We start from the raw sequence: 17664 nt of genomic DNA on the forward strand, positions 1-17664 counted from the left end.
TTAAAGAACTTGTGAATCAGTTGATAACAGGTGGCTCATAGCGACAGTGTACATTATAATCCTTGCATGCAGGAAGCAAGGGCAGGAGGATCTCAAGTTTGAGGTCAGCCTATAGAGTGAGCTATATAGTGAGACTATAATTTGTTTGTTTGTTTGTTTCTAGTGTCAAGGGTTGGAGGGATGGCTCAGTGCTAAAGAGCACTGCTGTTCCTACAGAGGGCCAGAGTTGAGTTCCCAGCATCAATGTGAGACAGCTCTTAACTGCTTGTAACTCCAGCTCCAAGGAATCTAACACCCTCTTCTGCCCTCTGTAGCCAACAGCACACATGTGGTATATAATCATACACACACACACACACACACACACACACACACACACACACACACACATTCATAAATAAAATAAAATAAAATGTATCTTTAAAAAGACATTCAACAAAACAAATTAGTGGTTGGGATAAGTTCCTTGTTAAAAAAAATCCAAGATATTGTATTTAAATGTGTTCTTAAATAGATGACATTTAGTTCGGCTGTGACAATAAGGGAGTAAATGAATCCCTGGTGGGGGAAATGGACTAACATTATGAGAGAAGGATACTGACCAGCCATGGAAACTTAGAACATGGCAAACCCCAAGGACTGGCCCTATCTGTCTATTCAGCCTTCTGATGAGAACGACACTTGGCCAGCAGACCTGAACAATAAAGTCCACTGGCAGGGCAATCCCTAATGGCTAAGAACTCCATGGATAGCTGAACTGGAGAACACATAACATTCAACGCTTGCTCACCAAGTCTCCTCTAGATAAGTGGGCTTCCTTAGAACTGACTTTTCAACAGGGTGAGAACACATCAGTCTGACCAGTACTGACTTCTAGCACTACTGATCGTGGATTTTCTCATTGCAAATGAATCGATTGATTTTGTGGCTGTAACTTGGCCTCTGTGGTCATTTGTCCTTAGGGAGATATTAGTCTCTCTTAGAGGATTTTCTATTTCCCTGACAGCTTTCGTCCCATTTGTTATCCAATGAGCACACAGCCTGTAGTTCATGAACTCTTGTTAATGTGGCTGCCTGGGGGAAAGGATTTAGGAAGCAAGAACCAACAGAATCGAGTCTGCTCTGGGAAATGAGACCAGGACTCAGGTTCTGAGGTCTCCCGGAGATTTAGTATCTGGACACAATGCTCATGAACCACAACACAGGGAACAGAAAGCCCTCATGCCTTAAAGGAAAAGTTGAGATTCCTATATCCCCACCCTTCTCATCTCCCAAACCAGTTAGTTCAATTTGGCTAATGGGGTATCTTATTCTCACTGACAGGGGACCAAGATGTTCTCAGAAGGACTGTGTCATTACACTCCTTCTCTTACATCTTTTAAAGGCTCTTACCTACAGCATCAAGTTTCCTTGGCAGAAAAACTAAAAAGCTGATTGCTTCAGTATTTCAAATATTAAATCTTTCTATGGCTGTAAGGCCCCGAGAGGTACAAGTTATGGTTATGGCACCTAGCATTCTTCACCTAAGTCACAGTATATGGGTCTCATGTGCCAGGTTAACTGGGCTATTTCCTTCCCCTTGTTCAGTGGTCAGCCACCATGGCCTTTAGACCAACTGTTACATGAAGGAAAGTGCACAGTCAAATGCACAGCCTTCACTGATGCTTTTATTTAAAATAAAATATTTGTGGGGCTAGGAATATAGGTCAGTGGTAGAATGTTTGCCCTGGGGGTGGGGAAAATGAAAAAAATACTTTGATAGGCTTCTTGCTTAATGGGAGAAGATACCTCTCCCTTTAAGCTCAAGAAAATGTGCATTGCAGAAAATAACACAAAATGCACAACCCCCCCCCCCGCGGGGAGAAAAAGCTATCTATATTCCTAATAACCATATAAACAATAAATCATCCATATTTGTATTTTGGGATGTGTTTCTTCTTGCTGGAGTTTGAACTCAGAGACTTCATGTATGCCAGGTGAGTACATACATTCAGCCTGGAATACTTCTTAGAGATTTTTAATGTAAATATATACACCTACACACACACACATATGTTTTACACTGTTATATCTGAGATTATCTGGTGTATATCATTCAGCACACCAATATGGCTTGGCCCCATAGTGCAACCTCCAGGTTTCCATTCCCATTTCTTCCCAGACTCTGCCATTCTCTGCAAGCATGATTTCTCTCACATTATTCTGTTAAATGTCCTCACAGCTTTCCTGCCTGACTTCCTACCCATGAATTCCAAGTGATGTCAGACATGATTCAAGGCCTTTCATCTTGACTTTCCATTTGCCTTCCATTGCTCTCCTAGGTGTAGCTGATGACACAGTGCAAGCTTGGTGACTCTTCAGTCCCTTGCTGATGTTTCCTGCCTCTGTGCAAAGTGTTCCCTTCCAGCTGGAGTCTATCACTTATCCATTTCCTAGCTTTTGGGACACCATGATACTCCTAAGGTTCACAGTGATGTTTTTTTTTTTTTCCAGAAAGCCATGTCCACCCCAAGGCTCTCAACAAATGCCCTACAAACTGAGCCAAGTGCTTTTTTCTTGTCAGAAAAACAATGTTATGACTCTTGGCAAGTCCTCAGAACATATGTTCCTTCTTCAGATGTGTGTGTGTGTGCATACTAGAATCAACATACCTGCATATACATTATGATAGATTGTATGAAAGAAGATTAGTTAGAGGGCACACTTAACACTTTCACACTTCACTTCTATTAATATTCCTCTCATATATAGAAACTGTGCATGCCTGCATAGGCACAGAAATGTCCAAGTTTTTGTCTACATGGATGTATATCTACAGTATATAAAGGTTTTGCATTGTTTCTCCTGGGGACTGCTGCTTCCAAAGTACTGGGTAATCTCAGTACCTGTGGATTCTGGCTGGCCATGGAGTTTGGTTAGGGACACCTAGGGAAAGGCACCTGAGCCTCATCCCTGCATGCATCTCTGGGGCTCCTCCTTGGTTTTGTATAATAAAATTGACAAACATCTCTTAATAAATTCACTAAGCTGACATAATTCAGCATGGAGACCATGAGATTTGACTGGGTGGATATTCAATAATGTGCAAGTTGGTGGGTAGTGAAGCAACTTGATCCTCCAGATTATATCTTCTAGCCAGTTGTCAGTATTCAAGGCCCCTTTCATGACTGAGGAGTTAGATTTGACTCAGTCCAGTACAACATCTCAAAGCCACAAACATGGCAAGGATAGGAGCTTCCTATGAATGGTTTTACCCAAGAGAAGTTCCCAGTTGTCATAGCATTCCTCTTAGGAATTGGATTTTTTTTAAGATTTTAAAATTTAACATGTATTAGCATTTGCCTACCTATATGTATGTGCACCATGAGTATGCCTGGTGCACTCAGAGGTCAGAGAAGGCATTGGATCCGGTGGAACTGTAGTTACTTCTGCAAGAGTATCAAGTGTTGTTGACCACTGAGCCAACTCTCCAGCCAACGCCTCTAAACCCCCTTTGAAACAGTATCTTGCTGTATAGCCCAGGTAGGCCATGAACTTGTAGTCATCCTGCCTCAGCCTCCTGAGGGCTGGGTTGGGCTTACAAGTACAACTAACATGCCAGCCTAATCAGGATATGAGCATGCAGTTCCAGCCTCCCCCAGAGACAACCTTGCCAAATTGTTTGGCTGACCTTCATCCATTGTTGATCCAGTAAGCTCCAAGCCATGCACAGAAGAATCAGCAGTAAGTTCATATGACACCCAGACTCTCCCTGAGCTTCTGTTGTTGATAACACTATCATGAAGCCTGGACCCTGGACCCTGGCTTTATCCCACTCAGCCTTTTCTTTTCACCACAGTGTCTCCACTTACTCCTGTGGCTTTAATACCAACCCTTTCACAGCGCCTCACATCCATTTCAGAGACCCAAGTATCTGACCCTTGTCAGGGTCCCACTATGCAGCTCTGGCTGTCCTGGAATTCACTGTGTAGATCAGGCTGGTCTAGACCTCACAGAGATTTGCCTACCTCTGCCTCCCAAGTACTGTGATTAAGGTATGTACCCCCACACCTGGCTCAGTTCAGTAAATTCTTGAGATTTATCTTCTATATTTTTGCTGTTCACTTTCCCCCCTGGCACTCTATTCTAGGACTCTTTCTAGGGTATTCAAATCCATTTGAGTGAGTCCCTTAAATACATGGTGGAGTGGGTTTTCTTTTTTTTGGTGGGGGGGACGGTTTGTAGAACCACAGTTGTCCTATTTTATCTTTACCAGGGCCAATCCAACAGACAGTTCCCGACCTCACTATTCTCAGGTCATCATTTAGAAGGCTGGGTTTCCATGTCCCACATGACCAAGCCTAATGGGGTTTGCCAGGATACCTCATACTTTACCTTATAAGTAGTTTCTCTAGGAAGAGTTTCTCAGTACCTGAAGTCCAGTTTTCCTATACCTTATCATCATGAGAGTGATGCCGAACTCCAGAGACTCAGAGCTGAGCATGCAAACTCTAAGTGAGGGCATAGTCAAGAAGCCACCAAAATAGCTGCTCCATGGGACAGGAGTTATTGTAGGTAAGAGAGAAAGAGAAAGAACGCCATAGATATTTAGAAGAGTCCAGAGCAGAGATAAAAAGAAGCAGACTGGACATGGTCAGTTCTATCTGCGAGAAGCAAGACTAGCAAGAGAGAGGATAGCGAGAATAGCAGGGCCAGGGAGGAAATCTTGCCTTCGTATAGAGAAGGAATGTATCTAGGAGCAGGGAAGCCAATGAACTGCAACAGTCTGGGGCTAGCATAGTTGAGGATGGGGGAGGGCGGATGGGCCGGAAAGCTGGCATGGACTTTGAAATACATAACAATTATCTGTGAATAATGACTGGAGGAGTCTGGAGGACAGCCTGGGCTTTGATTGTAGCCACAGGTATATGTCAATGGAGAGCCATAGGTCCCTTTCACCAGAGCCAAGGGAAGATAATGGAAATGACTCCTTTTTGCATACAGAAACCTGTTTCACAGGTTCCTGAGAACTATCTGCCAGAAATCCAGCTTGAACTAACCTAGACTGTCATTTCTGGACATCTGCACTGCTCTTTGGAGCTTGAGACCTAACACAAGCCAAAGGTGGGTTGACTTTATCCAGGCCTGAAATAGTCATGTTGGCCCATAAATTCCTGCTCCCATCTAATACAATAACCCAACACCGTATCTTCTGCAGTTGATTCCCACTGTTGTCTCTTCTTGTACTCCTTGCTCCTTCCTCTCCTCCCATCTCCACCTCTCATTCCCTTCCCCTCTTTAAGTTTTTTGATGCATAATTAATGTATTCCAAGCCACATATTCTGTGTATATAATGTGTGTAGTTTCTTGAGTTTGGACATGCCATAGGCTTATGCCCTCACACTCACTTGTTCTTCCCATTCTTTTTGTTCACAGAGCAGCCAGAGAAACGTGCACACATGTGTGCATGAGTGTGTGTACGTGCATACATGAGTGTGTGTGTTTCCTTTTGTCGTTTTATTTTTTTGTTGTTATTTTTTTAGAAATACTAATATGAAGGGAAAAGGGACAAGATCTTCTGAGCAAATTGGAAGCATGGGGGAAGGGGGAGGGAACTAGGGGAATAAGAAGGGGAGAAGAGGAGGTGAGAAGGACATGATGGGGCAGGGAGGTTGAGTTGGGGAAAGAACAGAAGAGAGCAAGATAAGAGATAATATAATAGAGGGAGACATTATAGGTTTAAAGAGAAATCAGGCACTAGGGAAATGTCTGGAGAGCTACAAAGATGACACCAACTAACAATCTAAGCAACAGAGGAGAGGCTACCTTAAATGCCCTCTCCTGATAATGAGATTGATGACTAATTCATATGCCATCGTATCGCCTTCATCCAGCAGCTGGTGGAAGTAGAAGCAGACACCCAGAGCTAAACCTTGAACTGAACTGAAATCCAGTTGCAGAGAAGGAGGACAGATGAGCATAGGGGTCCATACCAGGCTGGTGAAACCCACAGAAACAGCTGACCTGAACAAGGGAAAGCTCTTGGTCCCCAGACTGATAGCTGGGAAACCAGCATGGGACTGATCCAGACCTCATGAATGTGGGTGTGGAAATCTATGGGGCCCCTTGTAGTGCATGGACTTTGGGAGCCCATCCCACATGGAGCCTAGACACAAGTGGGTTGGCCTAGGCCCTATCCCAAAGGATATGACAGACTTTGAAGACCCCCTATGGAAGGCCTCACCCTCCCTGAGGAGCAGAAAGGGTATGGGATAGGTAGGGTGTTAGTTGGGGCCACAGGGAAGAAGGGGAGGTAGAGGGACCTGGGATTGACATGTAAAATAATCTTCTTTCTAATTAAAATAAAAAATTTAAAAAGTCAAACTAAAAAAAAGAAATACTAATATGATAATGTCATGTTAGGCACTACCAATGTTTCTTCATTTCATTAATTAAAAACTCATTTTCATAGCTCACTGTGCCCTGCAAGACTGGGACACACTGTCTTTTCCAGTGTCACCCTGCCCTGTCTGTCTGTCCTTTCCTACCCTCTGGATCTTTGGTTCACAGATGCACAAAGATCCTTCCTGGTCCCAGTTGCTGTTTCTTTCTGCTATGACTGATTCATAGCAGAAATCTTTTAGATTGCACCTTGGGGTGAAGCCAGTGACCTGAGCATACTGCTTGTGTACTGTTCCTGCACTTTTTCTTTTATCCTGATGGCTGTCATTTGGTCAACAGCTTGTTTGATATTGGATTCCTCTATTAATCTGGAAGTGTGTGAAGTGAAGTTAGGAACTACATTTTCCTTTTTTTTTTCCAAACTTTTTTATTTGAATTAGAAACAGGATTGTTTTACATGACAATCCCAGTTCCCTTCTCCCACCCATCCTCCCCTACAACCCCCCCCCCACCTAAAACCCTATCTATCACATATCCTTTCTGCTCCCCCTGGATGGTGAGGCCTTAGGAACTACATTTTCTTGTTCAGCGATGTCTTCTTTATACCACAAGTCCAGGCACTCAGCCAGTGCCAATATGTTGTTAATGGATAAAAGATACCCTAACTTCAGGTCTTTATGAAATAGTAGGACACATTAGTGATTTCTGTTGTGCTATTTTGGTTTTGAATGATATTCTCTTTTTTTTACTGCTTCTCACTGAGTTTCACTTTCTCGTAGGCTAGCTAACACACTGGGAACTGGGAACCAAAGCTTACTTAGACTTGGAGCTTGTCCAGGGGCATTTACTAGCTAAGCAGGAATAGATCACAGTTAATTTTTTATTGGAAATGCAGACAGAGAAAGGGTTGTGGATTTTTATAGGAGTAATACCCTCCTTTGTAATACTTGATGAGATCATTTATCCAAAAATAGGCAGGTGCCAGAGAAAGGGTTTAGACCCTTTTGACCCAGTCACTATAGTGATGACCGGGTTAATTACAGTTAGTACAGCCCAGGTTCAGGAGAGCTGAGCTGACTCATCCAGTAAATTCAACAACCAAAAGTCATGCCAAGCCAGGTTGGCAGGTTGGGGTTCAACCACAGGGTCAGTGGACAACAACTCACCATGCTGTTGCCTCAGTGATGTCTCTCTGGATAACACAAGGACCATTTACAACTGAAGACTTCCGTTGCTAAGCTGTGGCTTTCCAGAAAGGGTAGAGTTGAGGTATCCAAGCAAAAGGTTGAGCCACACCCTGTCTTCATGAGTGCAAGGCTTGCATCTGGTACCACTGTCAAGTGATGCTAACTTCTTTTTTTTTTTATCATTTTTTATTTGAATTAGAAACAAGATTGATTTACATGACAATCCAGTTCCCTTCTCCCTCCCATCCTCCCCTACCACCCCCCCCACTAAAACCCTACCTATCACATATCCTTTCTTCTATTCTTCACCTGACTCAACCTTTCTGCTCCCTCATGACCTCTGCATCCTTCCTCTTCTTCCCTTCTCATTCTTGTAACTCCCTCCCCCCTCTTCCCATGATGCTAACTTCTTGAGGCTGTTTCCTCTAGTAAAATAAGAGAGATGGAATCACATATGGATAGTTCTTCTCTAAACTTGACTTTCATTAGTTTCTTCCTGTCTTCAAATTATGCTATAGGTGTGGATTTTGTGTTGGTGGCCCCTTTATTTTCTTTCTTCACTGCTCATCTCTCTCCCTTCAAATGGTCTTCAATCCTGGGAACTGCCACTTGTGGGAAGATACACACATGATGGGGATGTCTTCTGTACATAAGTTTCTCTTATTGGTTGATGAATAAAACACTGATTGGCCAGGCAGGAAGATAGGTGGGGCTAGGAGACCAGGAGAAGCCTGGGAAGTGTAGGCAGAGAGGAGATGACATGTGAGCCTGAGAAGAGAAGATGCAAGTCAGGCATTCTCCTGTAAGATAAGACAATGTAGAAATACATAGATTAGTAGTTATGGGTTAATAATTAAGATGGCTAGCCAATAAGAAGCCCTAGTCATCAGCCAACATAATTAATATAGAATCCGTGTGTTCATTTGGGGCTCAAGGGCCGCGGGACCTGTCAGGCCAGAAAACTCATGCTTACACACACAGCCCTGTCTATGCTGTGGAAGGACACAATAAGTATTTGTGAAATATGTATGCCTGGTGGTCTAGTGGCTCATGTAAGTATTTGTGAGATGTGAGGTCAGGTAGTTGAAAAGAGAAATGAGAAATGGTTTAAAGGCCACTCCATTAGCCATGATTTATGGAGGCATAGTCATAGAAAGCCTTAGACTGCCCTTTGACCGTCAGGAATTGCTTTGTTTTAAAGTACCTTGATCATTGGCAATATAAAAATTCCTAATAATTCTAACCAGGTGATCTCCAGGGCCCCTCTGGGCTCAGTCAAAGTTTCAATGGACCTGTATTGCATCTTCTGTCCTCTCACTTCAGTGAATATTGAACCAACCATAGGGCACCCTTTAAGAAGTATTTTGTACTCTAAACTCCCTCCCGAGTCTACTTTCTGAGATACAGACTTGCAACCTATTAGCTTGCCTAGCTGAAAGACCTAGGGCTAGCAGGCATACTAGATGAAAATAAGAAAGAGCACACCCCACTCTCACGGTCTTATAATCTAGCAGAGGACAGATACCTTCAACAAATAAAGGCAGATGTCCATAGGAATCATTGTCTTGACCCGATGCTAAAGAAAACAAAGGGTGAGATGAAATTTCAAAACTGAGGACTTAGGCAGATGTCCCTACCTTCTAGTAAATCTATAAGTTGACCTATAGAAGGATTGAAAAAGAATCATATAGGACTATACACAGCCTGTCCAGGCAGAGGGGACTGCACTTTGTAGGACAGAGTCTGGTATCTTAGAGCAACTGAAAGTTATGTGAAATCTAACACAGCAAAATATTAATATGGGAAAGAATTTTGTTGGGGGTGTATACTTTCTTTGCCTCAACCCATAACTCTAAATCTTTTTTATTACCTTTATTTTGTTGGTGTGCAGTAGGTGCAAGTGTGCCACAATGCATTTGCAGAGATCAGAAGGACAAACCCTGGGAGTTGGTTCTCTCCTTTCTCCATGTAAATTCCAGGGGTTGATCTCAAGTTGTCAGGCTTGGTGGCAAGCACTTCTCCCCATTGAGCCATCTTAATGGCCCCTGTAACCCTATATCTTTTACCTTCCTGCTGCTTTTTGGATTCTCAGACCTCATTTGGATCTCTCTCCAGGCTGCTACTTGCCTCACAGCCACATTGGATCTTTTCCTCTTCAAAACAAATATACTTCTTATCCACAGAGTGTTTACGTTACCATCAGAACACAATGTTGTGAAACCATTGCTAAACTAAAGTTAAAATGAGAAAGGAAAAGACTCACTGACATCACCATTGGACATGCAGATTTAGGCAATGCCATTTGGTCCACAAATGTGGTGGGATTGACAAAAGAACCACTGAAAATCAAGGGATGGCCAGACAACTCAGCGGGTAAAGACATTTGCTACCATGTCTAAAGATCCTAGTTTGATTCCTGGGACCCAGACTGTGTAAAGAGAGAACTAAGCCCCACAGGTTCTACAAGTTGGCCTGTGACTACCACACACTCCTAGGAGTACACATATGCCTCGAAATGAGTGGATAACTGTATTTTTTTTTAATTTATAAAAGGAAAGATTTGAGATTCTTCCAGTATGTCTGGGTCTTGGACAAACTGAGATGGTGTATGAGCATGGTGTCACTGTTGGCTTCTCCTTGTAGAAATTTGAGACAAACAAGTATGTGACTATCATTGATGCCCCATGGCACAGAGACCTTCTTAACAACATGATTACCTTCCTGTCTCAGACTCTCAGGGTGATTCCTGCTGGTGCTGGTGAAGCTGAAACTGTAATCTCCATGAATGGTCAGACCGATGAACTTGCCTTTCTGGCTTTCATGCTGGGTATGAAACAGTTCACTCTTGGTGTCAGCAAAATGTATTCCACTAAAAAATAGAGCCACTCCACAGCCAGAGAAAATCTGGGGAAAATGTTAAAGAAGTCAGCCCCTACATGTAGTAAATTGGCTATAACCCTACGACAGTAGCATTGAGCCGATTTCTGGCTGGAATGGGGACAACATGCTGATATGGACTGGTTCAAGGGTTAAGATGTCACCTGTGAAGATGACAGTGATAAAATCACACTGCTGTAAGCTTTGGATTGCTTCTCTCCACTAGCCTTTCCCAGATAGCTATAAAATTAGAGATTTATTACTGTCCCTGTAGACTGAGTGGAGCCTGGTGTTCTCAAACCTGACATGGTGGTCATGCTTGATCTAGTCAATATCACGACTGAAGTTAGTCTATTGAAATCTACCACAAAGCTTTGAGTGAAGCTCATGGGGATAGTGTGGGCTTCAGTGCCAAGAACGTGTCTGTAAAACATGTTCATTGTGGCAATACTGCTGGCAACAGCCAAAATGATGCACCAATGGAAGCTTCTGGCTTCACCACTCAGGTGATTATCCTGAACCATCCAAGCCCAACTAACATTGGCTGTGTCACTATGCTGGATTGCCACACACCTCCCACTGCTTGTTGGTCTGCCGAGATGAAAGGGAAAAGTGATGCCAATTCTCATAAGAAGTACGATGGTTTAATCGGTAAAAACACTTTCTGTGCAAACCTGATGACATGAGTTTGATTCCAAGAACCCTTGGTGGAAGAGGAGGACCCACTCTGGAAAAGTCATCAGATCTTCATATGTGGGTCATAGTATGCACGCACCCATATTCACACACACACACACAAAGAAGAAAGACAAGGAGAAGAAGGAGGAAGAAAGGCTGGAAGATAGCCCTCAATCCTTGAGATCTGTGATGCAGCCACCATCAATACAGCTCCAAGCAAGCCCCTGCATGTCCTGAGCTTCTCTGATGAGGTCATTTTGCTGTCTGTGATCTTAAACAAATTCATTGGTTTGAGCAAAGTTGTGGGCAAGAAGGCTACTAGAGCTGGCATGGTCACTAAGTTCTCACAGAAAATTCAGAAGGCTTAATGAATATTATCCCTAACACTTACCACTCAGTTTTAATCAGTGGTTGAAGAATGGTCTCAGAAATCTCTTACTAACCCTGGTCAGCTGATTCTATGGGTTTCCCCATCATGGTCTTGACTCCTATATTCATATTATTGCTCCTCCCTCGCGTCGATTGTACACTGGGAGCTCGGCCCAATGGTTAATTATAGATGCCCACATCTGCTTCCATCTGTTTCTGGAAGAGGGTTCTAACTTCTCTGGGGTTGTGGATTGTAGGATTGTAGGCTGGCTATACTTTGCTTTATGTCTGGTATTCATTTATGAGTGAGTACATACTATTTTTGTCTTTCTGGTTTTGGGTTACCTTGCTCAGAATGTTTTTTTTTTTTTTTTTTCTAGTTCTGCCCTTTCGTTTGCAAATTTAAAGTTGTCATTGTTTCTTACTGCTGAGTAGTACTCCATTGTGTAAATGTACCATATTTTCTTTGTCCATTCTTCAGCTGCGGGGCATCTAGGTTGCATAATGCTGCTACAAATATAGTTGCATACGACTGAACTAGGACCCCTGAATACAGATGACAATGGTATAGCGTGGGCGGTATATGAAGCCACTAGCTGTGGGACAAAGATCTAACTATAATGTATAAACTGACTTTGTGGAGCCCATTCTATATGGAGAGATACCTTGCCCAGTCTAGACATGGGCAAAGTCTGGGTCCTGCCTCAACCAGGTGATGGGACAGACTTAGTTGACATCCTAGGGGAGGTTTTACCCTCTATGAGGAATGGATGGGAGTTGGAATGGAGGGAAGGAAGAGAGAGCAGGAGATGAGGGAGGGGGAACTGGGATTGGAATGTAAAAAAAAAAAAAAAAAAAAAAAAGGAATGTTCTCAGAGCTGTTACTGGTCATTTACATTGAATAGAAAAGAGCTAGTTAGTGGTATCTGAAAACCTTCAGAAGAATGGAGAATGTTTTGTGGATCATTGTGTGTGTTTGTGGTATGACAGCGAGGCACAGAGAGGGAGAGAGAAATTTAAGTTATTCATTTAAAAAATCCGTACTTTTAAATAGCACAACTTGACCAAAAATCCCTCAGATATCCATTAAAATCAAATTGAATAAGAAAACAAAAGAAACACAAAAGACAGGGACAGCTAATATACTACCCTTTACTCATTTGGGTCACTTTGGACTTCCTTCACGACAACAAAACAATGACTAAGTGTTCTGCAGACTACGGGGTCCCAAGAACATTTAACACAAGAGTCTGGGTGCAGGAGAGTGGAAGGACTGTGCAGAGAAGTGAGAGGCATTGTCCCCAGCCAAGCAAAGAAAGCGCAAGCTTTGCAGAACACCACAGCAGAGGCTGAGGCAGAGCTAGGTCCTGGCAGGAGGGAGACAAACACCAAGTCAAGTCAGAAGCCACTCATAGGTGAAGTGGGCGGCTGGGTCAGCTGGAAGACAGCTGAGGCAGTTTCCTTAGTCCTGGCATTTCTTCCCTTGGAACCCTGGCACAAGGCTCAGAGTTTCCAGTCAGGTACAAGGAATGCAGAGAGCACATAGGAGAGCCTAGTTGGGAGGAGGGCCCAGTGGTGACTTGCAAGGGCAGACCCACTGGAGGAGAAAGCCTTCTGGAGCCAGGAACCACACCTATCTACATCTTTCAAAGCTTTGTCACCTGTACAAGTTAAGCAATATCATTTCCACAGTTTCACAGTCTGCACCATTAGTTAAATAGCACCTAATTTATTTGTCTCTGGGCAAGTGTTGGACAATCACCCTGAACTCCATTCCACCTAGCACATATCCTGGTTACAATTATCTTGCATGTTAGACTTTTGTAATATATTTTTGTTGTTGCTGTTATTGTATAAACCCATATTTTGTTGGTAAGGGTTTTGTTTTGTTTTTGTTTTTGTTTTTGTTTTTTTCCTCTTCATGTTTTATTTTGCAAGCATTCTGTCCAATGGCTTCTTCTCATCCTGGCATTCTAGGCAGGAAAATCAGTCCTTCCTTCCTTCTTTCCTTCCTTCCCTCCTTCCTTCCTTCCTGCTACAGTTGCAAGAAGCCCGGTATCTGTGGACACCATAAACCCAGGCGTTTGCTAGTAGCACTGCCTGCCTATCTTAACTAGCTTCCTTTATCTGAGCGCTGCTGCCCAGTCACCCTTCATAACAGGTCAAAGGTCACTTTCTCTACAAGGCCTTCCTGGGTTATACCTGGGCAGCTTTTTATACGTGTTTGTACCACCACGTGTTTGAGCCACTAATGGAACCCAGGGCTTAAGGTGTCAGAAGCCAGCCTTGGCGACCCCATACCTAGTTAGACGCCAGAAAGTCTGGCATATCACAGGAGATTCCGGATATCTGCCTGAGAAGCAACTAACACCTATCCCCTCCCCCATTTCCTTAGTTAGTGCCTGAGATAAACACAGGAGATTCAGAATACCTGCCTGAGAACAATTAACTCATCCCTCCCCCCACCTCCTTTTTCTCTGCTCCTCCCTTCTCTTTAAAAAGCTCCTTGGTTTCAATAAAGTCGGCCTTGACAATGGAATCTGCTTGGTCCCGCTTCTTCTTTCTCGCCCATTATTTGCAGGCGTGATCCACCTCGGACCCACGAATTACCAGAGCCCCTCGGGCCGGGGCATTAAGGTATGCTGGATTACTGTGTCTGTCTGTGTGTGTGTATGTGTGTGTGCACACGCACACGCATGGTTGTTGTTATTTGGGGTTTTTTGTTGTTGTTTTTTTGTGACAGAGTGTTGCTATGTAGCACTCACATATATTACAAAAGTCTAAGATACAAGATAATTATAACCAGGTTATGTCCTGGGTGGGATGAAGTTCAGGGTGATTGTCTAACACTTACTCAGAGACAAGTAAACTAGGTACTTGGAGTTCAATATAAATAGAGGAGGCTGGCCTTGAACTCACAGAGATCTGTCTGTCTCTTCCTCCCAAATGCTGAGATTAAAGGTAGGTATCATTGTGCCTGGCAGGTGTGAGTGTTTTAAGGCAGTCTTGAAAGTCAACTATGACTGTGAAATTAAGACAGAGACAAAATTAATATTTTAAGCTTTGTATTAAACATTTTGGAATATTTTTGCTGCATTTGAATATTAAGAAATGCATGCTTGCTATTTAATCATTTTCTATGTATGTTTGTACTTAAGAGTACACATATTAAAAGTGTGTCTCATGAAGCCTTCCATTTGTATGTGTACATGTATATCCATGTGCATTTGTTTTTGTAGATAGTGGGAACACAGGCAGAGAACTTCTGGGTATGATGGGATACTAGCTTTGGCAATAAAGTCTTGTGAAGGAAAAGAGCCAAGAAAATGCGTACTTAGAAATGAGGATTTGGCTCATTTGGTAAAGTGCTTTGAGGATCCATGTAAAAGCCAAGTGGGGCGGTGCAGTCTGTAACCCCAGTGCTGTAGAGCAGGTCCAGGCAGATCTCTGGAGCTCAGTGGCCCGCCAGTATCAGTGTAGCTGAATAGGTGTGTTCAGGTTCAGGTTCAGGTTCAGCAACTGAACAAGACCTCCAATGTCGACCCCTGGCCTCTGCATACACAAACACAAGATAATGCACTATAATTTCTTCCTGTTAGAGACAAGACCTGTAAGGGTTGCTTACCCAGATGAGCTATCCAATACAGGAACCGTGACTCAGCAAAAGTCCAATGCAGCTGCTCTTCCCACCATGTTTAGCATGGTGGGAAAGGCTGGGCCAAGGTCTAGCACACACATCGGCCCTACAGGTAGAAGAGAAGCCGAAACAGAGTGCAGGGACAAGCTGAGGTCCATAGAAACCACCAGGCAGTGACTCACCCCGTAACACACACACATGCTGGCAGTGCTGAACACCCAGACTGCTGCGGAAGTCAAATCCCACGTCCCCCACCCACACCACAGCATTGAACACCAAGGGGACATTTGACAATGACACTGCTGACTCAGGGCAGGTGTGCCAAAACTCACTTTAAAAGGTAACTGATCTGAACAACCCTGGGGCAGCACACATCCCAAAGCTGGTTCTAGAGGTTTCAGTTGGAATTGCAAATCATCCCTCCCCCATTGGGCAGTTTGCTACATGAAACATCACAGAGAAAGAATTCAAAGTCCCTCCCACGGAGGAAGAAATGCTTGCTGGCAGAAGATTCTTATCTAATGTACTTTCATTATACTTGACCCTTTTTAGCGTTATATTATGGTTAATTGAGTCACTTTTAGTATCTAAAATCTTTTATTAGCTATTTTTAATTTCTACCCTTGTGTATATTTCTCATAATGGTTTTCCTTTTGACAGTATTTGCTCACATTTTAGGATTGTTCTGTTTCCTCACCCAGTCTAAGATTGGGGACACACTACTGTTCTTCCCACACACAGCTCACACACTTTCCCTCTCATCCCTGTCTCTTTTTCTCTCTCTTCTTTGCTTGATATCCACTATAGCTCACAACCACGACCTTACACAGTTAAAAATCTCTGAATTCTGTGGACCCTAACAGCGTCCAGCTTCTCCTTCTCCACTTTCCCCATCCGTATCTTTGCTTGTCTTTCAATAGTATACCACTCTGGTTGACCAGCTAGTATGGCATTTGCATGGAGCAGCGGTGGCTGCCTTGCAGTTAATATTCTCTGCTGGGAATAATACAGGAACAGAACCAGGCACCCTGAGCTCCAGGACTAAGGATCTAAGGACTCCACACCTTTGTTCTCTTTAGAAAAGTAACAGGCAAACAAACAAACGAGAACAAAACAAAACAAACAGGATAAAGAGGTTCCAACACACACACACACACACACACACACACACACACACACACACACACACCATAAAAACACAAATCAGAAACTAGCATCAAAAGTGTTAACTCATCTACAAATCCCCTTGGGTCTTAAAGGCATAAGAATCTTTGGACAGCGGTGGTGCTGGCACACTGGAGGCAAAGTGCAGAGGGAATAAGCTCCTCAGCCTCAGGAAATGTGCTCTTAGTGAATAGGAAGCAAGTAAACTTACAGGCCAGACCAGTAGTTTGACTTTGATATTATCTTGGAGGTCACAAAGCTCAGATGGGGTCAAATGGCTATGTTGTGGTACCATACAATTCACCTTCAGTGTGTGGTACAGCCTCTGCAGATGGGTTGTGCAGCATGTCCCAGGCACAAGGAATGCCTCCCAGCTACCCCCAGCCCCTCATTGCAGGCGCAGAGGTAGATGCTAGTAGCATGTTCATCTCCATTCAGCCCAGAATTGCTTTCGAGTGTGTGTGGGAAGATCCAGCTTATGCTTGGAGACCCACTACTCCTAGCTGTGCGTATGCTGGATTCTCCAAGTTTCTGTGCTATGGTGGCTCATCGTTAAGTGCAAGGATTCAGATAGCATATGCTCGTCTGCCCCTGTCACCTTGCAGAATGAACTCAGGCAGTACCCTGGTCAGCCCAGGGTTCCATGGTTGGGTAGTCTGCACGCGGGTGCAAAGGACCCTTTTAAAAGAAAGACACCCCCTGAGTGCTGGGATTAAAGGCATGCGCCACCAACTAACCCTAAGGCAGCACTCGGGAGGCAGGGGCAGGCGGATCGCTGTGAGTTCGAGGCCAGCCTGGTCTCCAGAGTGAGTGCCAGGATAGGCTCCAAAGCTACACAGAGAAATCCTGTCTCGAAAAAAACCAAAAAAAAAAAAAAAAAAAAAAAAAAAGACACTTCTCCCCTCCCCCCCCCCCCCTTACGCTCTCTGCTCTCTTCTCGTTCCTGCTCTCTTTCCCCAGGTTTCCCTGGGGCAGATAGGACTTTTCCTATCTCCCTCTTCTGTCCTCTCTCTGTGTCTCTGGGTCTCTTTACTTCTTTTCCCTCCGCCCCCTCACCCCTCGGTCAGTTGCCATGTCGCCAAGGTCCCTCCCCCACGCGCTTTATTCCTAGCAATAAGGAGAAAGACGCTCCCAGAAAGGGGTGCTCTTGTCTCTGCTACCTTGGAGAAACCAATTTAGGGACAAACATAACCTCATGAGTCTATTGAAAGAACAACTGTGCTGGGGGGACTTGGAGTCGAGACAATGGTGGACAGGGGGTCACTTCTTACCTGACTGTTTAGTTATGTATATCTCTTGCTTTCTCTCTAATCCTTACCTCCCTGTCAGGAACCCTGAAGGTGGACTTGGGGGCAGTGCTGGATCTTTTTG

At 43.9% G+C, this 17664-nt stretch overlaps 1 pseudogene; it reads left to right on the top strand.

Annotated features, from left to right (window-relative positions):
• The first annotated feature begins 9921 nt into the window (after positions 1 to 9921).
• On the top strand, positions 9922 to 11491 carry LOC100757816 (annotated as a pseudogene).
• Positions 11492 to 17664: the final 6173 nt, after the last annotated feature.

The sequence above is a fragment of the Cricetulus griseus genome, chromosome 8 (genome assembly GCF_003668045.3).
Source record: "Cricetulus griseus strain 17A/GY chromosome 8, alternate assembly CriGri-PICRH-1.0, whole genome shotgun sequence".
Lineage (NCBI taxonomy): Eukaryota > Metazoa > Chordata > Mammalia > Rodentia > Cricetidae > Cricetulus > Cricetulus griseus.